The sequence below is a fragment of the Sinocyclocheilus rhinocerous genome, unplaced genomic scaffold (genome assembly GCF_001515625.1).
Source record: "Sinocyclocheilus rhinocerous isolate Xijiao unplaced genomic scaffold, SAMN03320098_v1.1 scaffold5670, whole genome shotgun sequence".
In the NCBI taxonomy this organism is placed as follows: domain Eukaryota; kingdom Metazoa; phylum Chordata; class Actinopteri; order Cypriniformes; family Cyprinidae; genus Sinocyclocheilus; species Sinocyclocheilus rhinocerous.
The window spans coordinates 98,135-113,019 of NW_015632468.1; the positions used below are offsets into that span (position 1 = coordinate 98,135).

A 14,885-nucleotide genomic window follows, 5' to 3' on the forward strand; every position below is an offset into this window, starting at 1 on the left:
AGTTCATTGAGGCACGTTAAGCGTCGTTGGGGAATTCTGGAGTGTGACGTTTGGTCTTCATGAACACCCGCTTGCGCCACCTGCTGGTGAGTGACTAACAGCAGATGGAGCTCATGCATCGATACTCTACTGCTATTCCTGCAGTTCCCGGATGTGCAATGCTGAATTTGAACCAGTGAATTTGTGGAAGCGAATTTGTAAAGTGAAATAAAATGGACAGAAAATTGCCTGTCGAATATTATACAATATACATTATATTTTTAAACAGATTGGCTATTTCGGAAGTGAACTCTGGAAAGCGAATATGAATTACTGAATTTTTAATTATGAAATTGTCTTGAATTTAACAACTATGTTAAATTTCAGCCCCTAAAAATGCAAACCCTGAAAATATAAGGCATTAAAATGAAAGCACTGTTAATGCAATGCATTATTTTTTCAATTCAACATGCTTTTTTTTTGTTTCAAAGACATTTGTCATTGTTTTTCTTCCAAACACACCTTTGAGATTTTTGATATTTATTATTTGATATTTATTAAAATAAACGGTCAAATCTCCAATGTGAATAAATCGCCATTCCGAATCACTTTTTATCACTGAGGTGCCATGTAAATTTATTTTTACAGACGTTCACATGAAAAACAATTACCGTCTGAATGGGGCTTATTACTGTAACATGTTGGTTGTTAATAATTCTGGCAGAAATAATTATTGTATAATTATTCAGTCATTATGTTGATTAGCCCTAGAAAACCTACAGACCTACTGGAGTCCACAGCACAACTATAAAGATAACAACACAGCGGAACAATGTCATTCAGAGCCATTTTGTTTCCACTGATGAAGGATTAAAACATTAACAGCAAATTCAGAATCCACCCGATTTTAAGTGGCAGCAGTGTGCTAATGAATGATAGGCCTAACAAAAGGTCACCATGCATTGCTAGTTACCTATATAGATCGATCTTGGTGTAAACGGGCCTTAAGTTTTATATTGTACCATATTCGCAATGTTCATAATAATTTAAGTGGACACATTTGTGTTTTTGTTTCAAACTATTTGCTCAGTGATTCATCTCTCACCTGGTTGGTTTGGTTCATGACTCAGAACTTTTTTGTTGATTTTTTTTTTTTTTTTCAAATGCTTACGGTGAAGACGACAATAAAATACTTCTTGAACCAAGCTGGGCACAGGAAAGGTGTTTGGTCACTGTTGCTCTATTCTATGCTAGGCCTAATATTCAGGCAACTCAATATATATCACAGAGAAAACGGCATTCATGCACGCACACACAAACCCCACACAGCCTCTTCTGCACGGGTGGAGATGTCAGCGCATGCAAATCACGCGTTCAGCGTTCCGCGCGCACACACACACCGATGAGTTGGCACATGCAAACGGCAGCGCGGTTACCCTGGAGACAGGAACATGCCGGCACTGCACCTGATTAACATTCAGCTTATGACCGCTAATGAAGCACACGCTCGTGCACGCATCACGCCCGAAACAGCCTCCAACAGCACGGAAATATAATGATTAAATAACATGATAACGCTGCGTTAATTACATTATGATGTCTCAGTGCATTAGATACAATTCATTTCTGAGAAGGCTTATGTACTGTAAATACAAAGGAAAACATTATTTTATTCATTATTTTAAATGAGCTTTCACTACTCTCCTTTGGTTACTTCTGATTTCTCAAGCAACCTGCCTGCGTGAGCAACAGGATTTTAGCGAGTTTAATGATTAACTTGTGTATTTATACCCAAATTGTCATATTTATTATTTATATTAAAGGGGTCATATGATGCGATTTCAATTTTTTCTTTCTCTTTGGAGTGTTACAAGCTCTTGGTGCATAAAGAAGATCTGTAAAGTTGCAAAGACTAAAGTCTCAAATCCAAAGAGATATTCTTTATAAAAGTTAAGAGTCAACCACGCCTGCCTAAAACGGCTCGTTCTAACACGCCCCAACATACCTACGTCGCTCTGTGGGAAGATTTGCATAACGCCACACAAATGTTCACGCAAAGAAAGAAGGAGTAACTTTTATTCTAAATCAACACGTTTTAGAAAGGCGGGGCATAGAGGAGAAACAATAATGTACAGTATGTGGAAAATAATATATTTTTTTAACCTTAAACCGCATAAACACATTTCATTACACCAAATACACAAAATAATGTTCTTTTTAGCAGCATCATATGACCCCTTTAAAATTATAATAATAATAGGCTATATTTATTTCAAAATATTTTTTTTTCTAGGGGAAATCTTAATATATAAAATGTAGTAGCTATAAAATGTACAACGTCTAATATCATTTAAAGCTGTACATTACAATAAAACATGCCTTGTAATCAAAGAAGTCTTACAAAGTTTACATACTTAATTATTCACCTTTAATTACTGCACGTCCCATAGGAATGACGTGGAGATTTCTGTGAACAGTGCAACTGGCAATAAAATGATAAAAAAATAATAGATTTGATCCTGACATGTACTGAAGTGACGTGTGACACTGAAAAGCGTTTTTAATCTGGCATTTTCTCTTGTAATGCAGGTTGTTCTTGTGCTCTCAGGTCAGCAAATTCAACTCCTGGAAGTAAAAAAATAAGCAATAGTTATTAATGCATTCTCACTCAATTCACTTTCACTCTTTTTAGGACCAAGGACAGTATGAATACTGAGAAAACTGGATTGGTTTTCACTCGGTTCACTTTTTGGTCCATTTCTGTCAAGGTCCTTCACCTGCTTTTAAAAGCCTCAACATCGCTCTACATGAGCACAGTAAAACGCCTGGAACAAGCGGTGTATACACTAAATATTCAGGCCTCAGGTGACAGACTGACAGGTAAGAGGACATGGAGGAACTGCGCTCTCTTGTCTCCCTTGGGCTCGAGTCTTCAGTCTATCAGTTCATCTGATGGTCGATTGTGCTTCCTGTGGCTCCATCCTGCACTAAATAATGCATGCGAGCATTAAGAGAACCGAACGACACTTGTGTCCCACTGACACATCTGATCACATCATTCGTCCACAGCATCTTAAATGTCATTTTTCCCACCATGAGAAGGTTTGGTTATCTTCACAAATGCCAAATACTGATGCCTTTTGATAATAACTTAGTTTGTGAAATGTAGATCTGTGTTCTTGGTGCTTGTATTGTGACTGAAGCGTAGAGGCATTAGAATGGTTTGCCAGGTTTCATTTATCAATGTCGTTTTTATTGTGTCTGTTTTCTTCAGTAGTCTGGCTCTAGATTGACAGCCCCTCTTCCAACTGTAGTCTTTTTTTCTCTCTCCAGACATTTAGTAAATGAAGCGCAGCAGAGCCGCATCTCATGATGTTCACTGCTCCATCTACTGGATAATCAGTGTCAGTGCACGCACTTTATGTACAGGTGCATCTCAATAAATTAGAATGTCGTGGAAAAGTTCAGTTATTTCAGTAATTCAACTCAAATTATGAAACTCGTGTATTAAATAAATTAAATGCACACAGACTGAAGTAGTTTAAGTCTTTGGTTCTTTTAATTGTGATGATTTTGGCTCACATTTAACATAGATCAGTAAGTCTCAACCAGGGGTATGGAAGCTCATCTCTGCCACAGAGTAAAAATATTAAAAAAAGGTAATCTCACAATTCTGACCTTTTTCTCAGAATTGCATGTTTAAATCTTGAAATTGCAAGTTTTTTTTTTCTCAAGAGATGCAAACTCAGAATTCCAAGAAGAATTGAGGGGGGAAAAAACTCAGGATTGCAAGACGTAAACTCAGAATTGCGAGAAAAAAAAAAGTAAAAATTGGGAGATGTAATTTCAGAAATCGGAGGGGGAAAAAAAAGTACAAATTGGGAGATATAAACTCAGAATTCCGAGAAAAAGTCATCAGAATTACAAGATGTAAATTCATAATTCTGAGAAAAAAGTCAGAATTACGAGATGTAAACTTAGGATAATAAAAAAAAAAAAAAAAAAGAATCGCGAGATGTAAAAGAGATGTTATATCTCTTGAAATTGCATTTATTTAAAAGAAGTCAAAAGAAGTTTTAAAATAAGCTAAACCAGCTAAAAATCTTTTTTTTTCTTATTTTAATTTACACACGTCAACAACTGTTTTTTGTCTTTGAAAAACCAGGATTCCCAGAGTCTTAGAAAACCTGCATGTATGAGGAAGCCTAATTTCAACCTCTGTAAATGCCATTGGAAATTTTATAATTGAAGTCCTTTTTTTCTAGTTATGCCAAGCTCTAAAACATGCATTACACTGTTCCTTTGGAAAATTTAAAGTCCATTCAAAATTGTGAAAACAGAAACAAAAAATACATTTTTTTAGTTACCATCATGCCGTTCCAAACCTGTATGACCTTCATTCTTCAGAGGAATACAAAAGGAGAAATTCTGAAGAATACTCTGCATTTTTGAGATTATCACCATTATTGATTTACTATTTTTGTTCAGATAAATATTCTTTAATATTAATATATTGTTACATTAATTCTAATAGCTGAAGAATAAAGGGCTCTTGTTGACACAGACAGAAAAATCTTCAGTGATTCAGTCCAGAAAACAAAGAGAGAATGTTTGATGTTGACAATCACAGATGTATTTTATTTGTGACTTTAAGAGCTCAGATTTGTTAAAATGTGTCTGTATTTACGATTATAACGGAGAGCATTCATATCAACCATTTTAATGGAGAGTAACTCTGTCTCGTACACAAAATAACAGATTCACATCCAGAATAATCACTCCAAATAATTTACAAACTTAAAAAATGTGTAAAACTGTGCATTGTAAAAAAAAATAAAACACCCAAATATCCCCTTGTTAAAAATAATTAATGCCACTTATGACACAAACGAACAAACCAAATGCATCTCAGCTTACAGACAGACACAATAAATTAAAACATTAAAATAAAACACAGCATTTCAAGTACTTTAAATCCCACACCTCATTAAAACATCCCCAAAATAACAGCAGTAAACTCAATGTATGTCATGAAACTACACCAAAAGGCATTCTGGGTAAGAAACAATTACATCAAAGTAAAACCGCCATCCTCCTCACCACAAAAACACCAAATCTAATCAGATTCTCTCTGTTTCAGAGCACTAGATGAAGTCACGCATGAACGGATCTGATATTAAACTGCCACAAGCTGAAAGTCCATGACTAACATCAGAAATATAGTACAGAGAAAGCTCATAAATAACATACGGTAATCAGAATGATCCGTTGGAAACGTTCCCATTCAGTCCTGCATTCAGCTGGTGTCTGGTCCCTCATGTTTATGGTTTCTAAATAACTAGTAATTAATCGAGCTAAGCATTAATAGACAGATATCAGCTTGCTATCGACCAAAAACACACAGAAAACACTCAAAGCATCCGCAAGTCGAGTAACTCCCTGATGGACTGACCCGTGTGTCAATATGCAGAGAAAAGCTCTCAAGACGCCCGAGGCTTCTCAAACATCAGTGTGTGTGTGTGAGTGTGAGTGTGTGTGTGTGTGTGTGTGTGACGTCTCTGAAAGGAGCAAATTCACAGAGTCCTGCATTCACTATAAAAATAATCAGGCAAATCTCATGAAATCAGTCAAGAAAATGTGCAGGTCGTATTTCAAAATGAATGAGAAACAATAAATATTTTTGCATATAAGAAAACAAAACCTATTTTTGTTGCAGTATTTTTATTATAAATAAAGATATTTTAAAATTAATATTTGTTGCATTGTGACATTATTTTGATGACAAACACATTTTCTCTCAAATTATTTATATGTCAGGGAATTATTATACTTTCAATCTGAATCTGCATCTTAAATGTAAGCAGATTTAAAATGAAAAATAACTTTAACTGTAATACAGTAATATTAATTACAATTAAAATATTTAATTGTCATGAAAATAATCTCACAAAGCAAAACTTTATAACGGTCCTAAAAAAGGCTTACTTTTCTTCAAGCAAAATATAATGAATTTCTTGCCTTCGATTTTAGGGTTAAATGTCACCTGAAACTGTGCAGATCGTATATCAACCTAAAATAAATGAGAGACAAATAATATTGTTTTACATATAAGAAAACAAACCCTATTTTTGTTGCATTGTGACATTATTTTTATGAAGAAAAAAAAAACAATTCTCAAAGTATTTGTTGTTCTTTCAATTTGAATCTGCATTTTAAATTTATGCAGATTTAAACTGAAAAATAATTCCAGTAGCTTTTACTGTACTACAGTAATACGAATTAGATGATAACTACAAAAAAAAACAAATTTAATTTAATTTTCATGAAAATAATCTCACAAAGCAAAACATCATAATGTTGCTAAAACAGGATTCATTTTCTTTAAGCAATTTTTTTTTCTTTCAATTTTAGGATGAAATGTGACCTGGACATTTTGTTGTGAGATTCACCAAAGCACCTGAAATATAATGCTGGAAAAGTGTGTTTTCATTTGTTTGTGTGCTGTAACTCACTAACCCACAAGAAAATGTGCAGGTCATATTTCAACCTAAAATAAAATGCTAAACATCATAATGGTAATACAAAAGGCTTTGTTTTCTTTAAGCAAAATATAATTTCTCAATTTTTTTTTCGATTTTAAGGTGAAATGTCACCTGCACATTTGGTTTTGAGATTCACCTGAAATATAATGTTGCTTTTCTGTTATTTTGTGTGCTGTAAATCCTCCACGCCTCTAGAGGGTGCAGTTCCCTTTAGCTGGTCTAGTGCATCAAGTCCTGATCACAAAGCCAAGATGCTCATGAATATGCAAAACACATTCAGCTCATTACTTATAACGCGTTTAAAAGCTGCATGCTGAGATCGGCTCTATCAGTGCAGCTACAACAGCTTTACCTGTAAACAAACAAACAAACTAAGAAGTGCACGTTCCTTCCTCTCCCGTGTGCCAGAGAAATAAAGCTTTACCCAGAATCCCCTTCACAAACCCAGTCTCTCTAGTTGAAGCAGCAGAAGAGCGAGCACATCGAAGGCTCTGGGCTGCGGAAGTTTCCAGAGGTCGTGTGTCGGTACATTCGGCGATGAACCGGTGCAGTTCAGACACCTGCGGCATGTCCTGGGTTTGTTGCTGAACACAAAACACACACACACACACACACAAATACAGAGAGAAAACCCATCAAAAACAGCGACATTTACATAACTGACAGGTGTTTTTCAATGTTTTTTAGCGAGACATGCTGTCTAAAAATCACACAGAAGCCTGTTTCCGCCACGAAATAAAAAATAAAAAAGGTAATTGTGACTTTATCTCACAATTCAGACTTCTCAGAATTGCGAGATATAGACTATTCTGAGTTTACATTTCAGTTTATCTCGCAATATTGGCTTTTTTTCCTTAGAATTATGAGTTAACATCTCGCAATTCTGTTTGATTATTGTTGATTCCGCTACGGAATAAAAACGAAACAAAGTAATTGCGACAATTCTAAGGCCCTGTCCACACACATTTTCAAAACCGCATCTTTTTCTATGCGGTTTGGCCGTTCGTCCACACGCAAACGCAGCACCAGTTCACTGAAACCGAACATTTTTGAAAACTCCTGCCAGGGTGAAGATTTTCAAAAACTCCGGTTGCAGTGTTATCGTGTAGACAGCGAAACCGGAGTTTTTGGCTTGTGACGTCGGAGCCTGCGCTGTTATCTCCGCCTACTGGAGACTTTTTCAGGCTTCTGATTGGCCAACATGGCTTTACGGTTGGGTTATATCGCCACCTGTTGGCTTATTGGCATGCTCTTGACAGTGCTTCATAGCAGGCGTTTTCATGTGGACGGAGATTTTTTTAAAAACAGAAGAAGGAAAAACTTAAAATACCCATGTACGTATGGACATGGCCTAACTCTTTTCTCACAATTGCACGTTTATGTCTCACAAATTCAGACTCTTCTTCTCAGAAATTTAGCATCTCGCAATTTTGAGTTTATTTCTGGCAAAAACAAAAAAAAGTCAGAATTGCAACATATAAATCTCACAGTTTATATCTTGCAATTCTGATTTTTTTACTTCTTAGAATTATGAGTTAACATTTCAAAATGTTGACTTGTTTTTTCTCAGAACTGAGTTTAAATTTCGCAATTCTGACTTCTTTCTTAGAATTCTGAGTTTACAGCTCGCAATTCTGACTTTTTTTTGCGAAATCTGACTTAACATCTCACGATTCTTTTTTTTCCACTGAATTCCGAGTTATTAAAAAAGGTAATTGCAACTTTTTAAACTCACAATTCTGACATTTTTCTTACAATTGCGAATTTATATCTCAATCTTTTCTTCTCAGAATTGTGAGTTAATATCTCACAATGTTTATCTTTTCTCTCTCTCTCAGAGTTTGTATCTTGCATACACAGTTTTTCTCTCAAAAGTGCGATAAAAGTCAGAATCATAAGTTAATCTATTATTTAAATGACAATTTAAGTTAAGTTTAATTTCAGTTTAAGTAAAACTTTAATTTAACAAACAAAACGAAAATTTGAAATATTTACTATTTGTTTTTATTTTATCTCAGTTAACAGTTTTATTTCAATTAATGTAAAAGTTTTTTTTTATTTTAGTTAACGATGACAGCACTGCTCTGGACTCACAGTGATGGAGTCGTAGGCTCCGGTGATGGGCGCGATGAAGAGCGACAGCACCATGTAGATGAAGAGCGAGATGAAGCTGTAGAGATAGCTCCACCTCCGAGAACGTGGCAAACATGTCGTCTCCATTAATGAGAGAAAACAAGACACTCCGACACCATAGAGAGAGAGCGGAACTGAGATCAGAAGAAATGGATATGTCAGCATATGGCTAGTAAAGAAATCCTTTGGACTTTAGCGTGGTAATTTGTGACCCGTGCTGGCAAAATGAATCGGAATGCGCACATGCTTATTTTGGGCTACAGGCAAAAAAGTAAAAAAATGTGAATTTTAGTTGATTTTGAGGTTTTCACAAAAATGAGTTCATTAAGCCCTAGTCTAGCGACCACAATGCTCCAAATAGTAATTTTAGATGTTTAATTACCTTTATTTGTATGTTTTCTAAGAGGAGTACCTTTTCTTCGCTCGCTTCTTGCGCAGACTGTCATCCGAAGCGCGTGATCCCGATAAATATACACATATACACAGAATTACAGTATTTAAGTATTCACACAAACATAATCTGTTATGTCTTAAGTGAACGTTTTGGGAACTGTTGGGGAAAAACATCTGATGTGTAACATTACGTTTGATCCGTGCATTACAGTAAGTCTTAATATATAGGCTGCCTGTCTCATTAATGTTAATCAAACAATGAAAGAAAAGAGGGAATCACTCGCTGCTCTTGATTGAACTGCTTTTGTGGTTTTAATAATCAATTTATTTGTAATGAACAGACTAATGGGATTTTTACATTTGATTATTTGTTTTTCTTACTTGAATGCTTTGGTTTAGATGTAAATGAAAAAGGTAATGCATTACTTGTTTATTATATTTGTTCGACTGTTTTTTTTTTTGCATCTGTTCTTATTTATAATAACAAACTATATTGTGATTATTAATATAGAAATTATTATGAAGAAAAGAACTGGAGGAAAAGATGCAACGTTGCTCTGTGACTTTGCTTTGGAAACTTCAGAAAACTTTAACTCGATTTTTCTCAAAATTGACTTTGCTGACTCTATCGACTTCAAACGGGTGTAGCTCAGTCATTTTCCGTCCGATTCCAACAAATCATACATCATTCTGAAGGTCTTTTAATGGAGTATGTGAACATAAAATAACTAATTTTTGGTAACTAAATGTGCTCATTGTGACTCATTTTGCCAGTCGTGGTAATATACTGAAGTATATCATACTTTAGCGTGGTAATATATTGAAGTATACCATACTTTAGCATGGTAATATATTGAAGTATACCATACTTTATCGTGGTAATATATTGAAGTATACTGTACTTTAGCGTGGTAATATATTGAAGTATACTGTACCTTAGCATGGTAATATATTGAAGTATACCATACTTTATCGTGGTAATATACTGAAGTATATCATACTTTAGCGTGGTAATATATTGAAGTATATCATACTTTAGCGTGGTAATATATTGAAGTATACCGTATTTTAGCGTGGTAATATACTGAAGTATATCGTACTTTAGCGTAGTAATATATTGAAGTATATCATACTTTAGCGTGGTAGGGTCCCAGGACAATCCAGCCGCAGAAACAGTAGCCCATGTAAATGGCGGCAGCACAGCAGCAGAACCGGATCACGTTTGGAAACGCGGCTCGTAGAGTCACGATCAGAATCTGAGAACAAAACAGATGAATCACATCAGATTGTCTTTGTAATATTTGCAGTCAGATTTGTTTGAAAAAAAGAAACACAAACTAAAGAAAGAGGAAATGAAAATCTCACAAAGCCTGTCAAAAAATGTATTTCAAGACAAAATCAGAATAAAAATGGATTGATTGATTGATTGATTGATTGATTCATTCATTCATTCATTCATTCATTCATTCAAAGAAAATTAAGCCTATTTTTAGGACCACTGTGGACCAAGTGTTCAAGGTGTTTTTACATTGCCAATTAAATTACGTAAGTTCCCCCCTTTTAAATAGTAAAGTTTTTTATTTAAATAACAAGACATGATTAAATAAATAAATAGTTTGTAAAGTTTGTAGACTACAATTCCGGGTAACATCATTGTTGTTACCTGGTAACATCCAGGTAACAACATTTGCAGATTTGCAAAAAATAATAATACAGCAAAAAAAAGAGAAAGAAATGCATTTCAGTATAAATGTCATAGATTTGTTTTTGCACTGCAAGGTGAAATTGGTGATTTATTATAGTTAACTAAAACTAAAACCATAACAACTTTGAATACTTGAAATAAAATAAAATTTAACTGAAACAAAATATAGAAAAAAAACCCATAAACTTATTTTTTTCAGCTAGTTGCCAAAGAAACATTTCTCATTTTTATTTAAGTAACTTGATGTACTAAAATAACTAAATCAAAACTGAAATAAAAAGCTAATTAAAAATTTTAAAAAAAAAACACACACACAACATAATTACTAAAACTTTAATTGAAATTCAAACAGACAATATGATGATAAAAACTATGATACTAAAATAACACTGATTTAAATTCACCTGTCATTACAACTTAAATCTTAATAGGCTTAATTTTCTTTATACAAAGCGTATGAAATATCTTCCTCTCAATTTTGGGGTGAAATGTGAAATGGAATGAAATGTTCACACAAAATAAACAACCAATTTTAGAGGAATAACCAATTATGGCTCACGTTGTATTTCTGAAAGAAGCTGAAGTATCGTATCACGCCGACCCACACCAGCAGAGTGGAGGTTCCCATCAAAATACTGCAGACATCAAACGACGACAGGTTCTGCAGCACCAACACAAGCACCAATCAGCTCACAGCACTTCTCAAGCGCAGCGAGAGCTTCAGCACTCGAGGGTAAGCGTGTGTGTCACCTTGGTCTCGATGGCAATCTTGATGAAGGAGGCGATGATGGTGAGAATGTCGCTGATGATGAGCAGCAGATACCAGCCGTTGATGAACTCCAGACGCTCGCCCCAACTCAGCGACCGGCCCAGAGACTGACAGAAATAACACACAAACTCCTGCCAACACAGACGAATGCACAGCTAGGGCCCTATGAAATCCCAATTTTCCCCAAATTCTGTTTTATTCTTTTCCAAATTCCATCTTTTTCCCATTTTAATTTTACTGGATTATATATTTTTTTCAATTTTTCTGGTCGCCGTTTTAACAGTTGAATTATAGTCATCAAAAAGTAAATCATGAAATAATGAAACTTGTACGATTAAAAAAAGTTTATTTTTACGGCACTATGAAATACATTGTATTTTTCCCAAATTCTGTTCTTTCTTTCTTTAAAGTTTTAATGGTTAAATTAAATTTGAGTAATATAGAAATCATGTCTAATTAACCAAAATCATGAAACTTCTACAATTTAACAACAATTCATTAAAAATTCTAAATAAAGATTTACAGCCCTGTGAAATATGTATTAATCCATTTTATTTATTGTATTTTTTTTATTTATTTTGACCAAATTCTGTAAATTTAAATACAAATACAAATGTAATTTATAAAAACAAATTAATAATTTATTACATTTATGTATTACTATTATTATTATCTTTTACAATAATAGAGCCCTATGAAATGTTTTTTTTTCCCACCAGAATTTCTGTTTTATTAGAAATATTGAAATGAAGAATCTTGTTTTTGTTATGATGCGAGTTGGTTGTCATTTGTTTTTCATTACTACTGTTACTAATATTTGTTTCTTTTAAAATACATCGATCTTGCCAAAAAATAGGTGATTAAAATGTGTAAAGTGTGATTATTACATAAAAAAATTAAGATTTAAAAATAATTGTATTCTTTTTTCTATTATTAGCATTAGTGTTACATTGAGACGTACATTCTTCTGTATAGAAAGAGTAATACATTTCTGTCAGACACTAGTCCATATCGCGATGTGATTAAGTGTACAGCCCTCCTTTTGATTTATTCATTAAAAATTTCCCAAATTCCGTAACATTCCAAGTTACACAGTAAACTGCATGTCTGTGAGTGGATTCCGCAATTCCATCCGTGTTTTCTGCTCTGTGGAAATCACAGGCCCTACTTACGTGCTGCAGGATGATTCCTCTGAGGATGGAGCGTCCACACAACACCAGAGACAGACCGCAGACCACCGCCACCAACACATCGAACGCCACGCGCGCGTAACTGTCCGCTGGACACACAGAGACAGAGAGAGACGGGTTCAGCTTCAGCAGGACCACAGACAGACGGAAATGAGTGTCTTACCGTGTCCCGAAACATTGGGGTCTCTGCACTCTTTAATAGACGCCTCGTTGAGCAAACTCAGCTTCACTTTACCACTGTGAGCCTTATTATCAAACAGGATCTGAAACACAGGTGCCACATTCCTGAAAATCTCACTTCATAATACAATACACTGTTTTAAAGTTTGAGGTCAGCAAGATTTCTGAAAGTTATGGTTTTGAAAGAAGTGTTTCCTGCTCACCAAGGCTACATTTATTTGTTCAAAAACAACACACAACTGTTTTCAGCATTGATAATAATCAGAAATTATTCTTGAGCAGCAAATCAGCATGTTAGAATGATTTCTGAAGGATCATGTGACACTGAAGACTGGAGTAATGATGCTGAAAATTCAGCTTTGACTCACAGGAATCAATTACATTTTAACTAGTGATGCACCGATACCACTTTTTCCAGTACTCGCCCGATACCGATACTTTTATTTTTGGTACTTGCCGATACCTGCAGTGAGTACGAGTACGAGTACAGGAGCTCAGTATCGGGCCCGATCCCGGGTGCATCCCTAATTTTAACAGATATTTACACAGAAACAGTTATTTTAAATTAGAATAATATCTCACAGTTGAACAAATAAATGCAGCCTTGTTGAGCAGAAGAGACTTCTTTCAAAATCATTCAAAATCGTAAAGATTACAAACTTTTGAATGACAATATAATATACTTTCATGAAATGTTATTGGATTCTGTAAACTGAGTTTAGTGTGCAGTGAAATCTGCGCGTACAGTGATGGAGAAGGTGTAGCAGTCGGGAATCTCATTATTGATAATCGTCTGGATGTGTATCGCCTTCAGCTGGAACTGGATAGTCACATTAATCAACCTGAGGAGAGACCGAAAGACGCTCAGAGAGGAACTCGAGCAACGTTTATGCAAAAAAAACAAAAAAAAACGGCACATTTGCACAGATCAGGGATTGAGAAGAGTTAACTGTGTGTGTTACTGAGCAAAAGTTACTTCAGCAACAAAAACAAAGTTAAAAACAACTGATAAAAAAAGTAATTATCATATTTCATATGTAAACAATAGTGTCCTCATTTAGATCGAGGGTGAACAGATGCTTGAAGGAGTCTGTGTTCTCCTCCTTAAACGCCACCACCATCTGATTACTGAGACCGAACAACACCAGCTGACACAGACAGAGAGAGCCATTAATTCATGCAGAGGACTGTGGAAAACATTAATTATGTGCATTTAAAGGTGCAGGCGTTTATATATTACGCTGAGTGATACTGCAGTCATCTTGGACTAGCAAGTTTTCAGTTACTGATATCATTATAGAAATGCTGCAACTACAGGAATTTTACAACAGTAAAACAGTAACATAGTGTTAAAAATGTCAATAAATGACTCTGAAATAGGGGTCGACCGATTATCGGCCCGGACGATATTACAGTTTTTATGGTTATCGGTATCGGTCATTTTCAAAACCGATTTGCCGATAAAATAATTTAAAAGCATTTAAAGAACGTTTTTGTCAGAGCCGTTGTTATTCTTAATTTGAACATTAATTTTCATTTTCACACCAGACATACATATCGGTTATCTGTCTACTTGATTCGTAATAATTGGTATTGGTCCTGAAAAACACATATCGGTCGACCCCTAATCTGAAAGCCTCTTTCACTGTTTAAAAGCAATCAAGTATTAACGTATCATAGTTTTACAGTAATACAGCACCATTTTAGAGGGTCACTTTGGATGAGTGCTAAATGAGGAATAATGTAATAAATATCATGGCTGATGGTGTAGCCGGGAGGCTGATCTCAGTGGTTTAATGCACCTGTACAGTGACTATGATGATCTTAAGCAGCTGAAGGGCCAGTTTGAAGGGTTTGTGGCCTTTAGCGTGGTATTTATCACACGGGCTCATGAAGAAGTACTTCAGCTTCCTCCTCAGGGCCTCCTCCTGTTCCTCGTGACCCCGACATGCTCATGTCCAGGGTGGGAGGGCTGGCGTGACACACGCCGTTCA

At 35.1% G+C, this 14,885-nt stretch overlaps 1 pseudogene; it reads right to left on the reverse strand.

The window, feature by feature from the left end:
* Window positions 1–6,974: 6,974 nt before the first annotated feature.
* LOC107742422 (mucolipin-1-like) overlaps window positions 6,975–14,885 on the reverse strand; it is an 11,348-nt pseudogene continuing 3,437 nt past the window's right edge.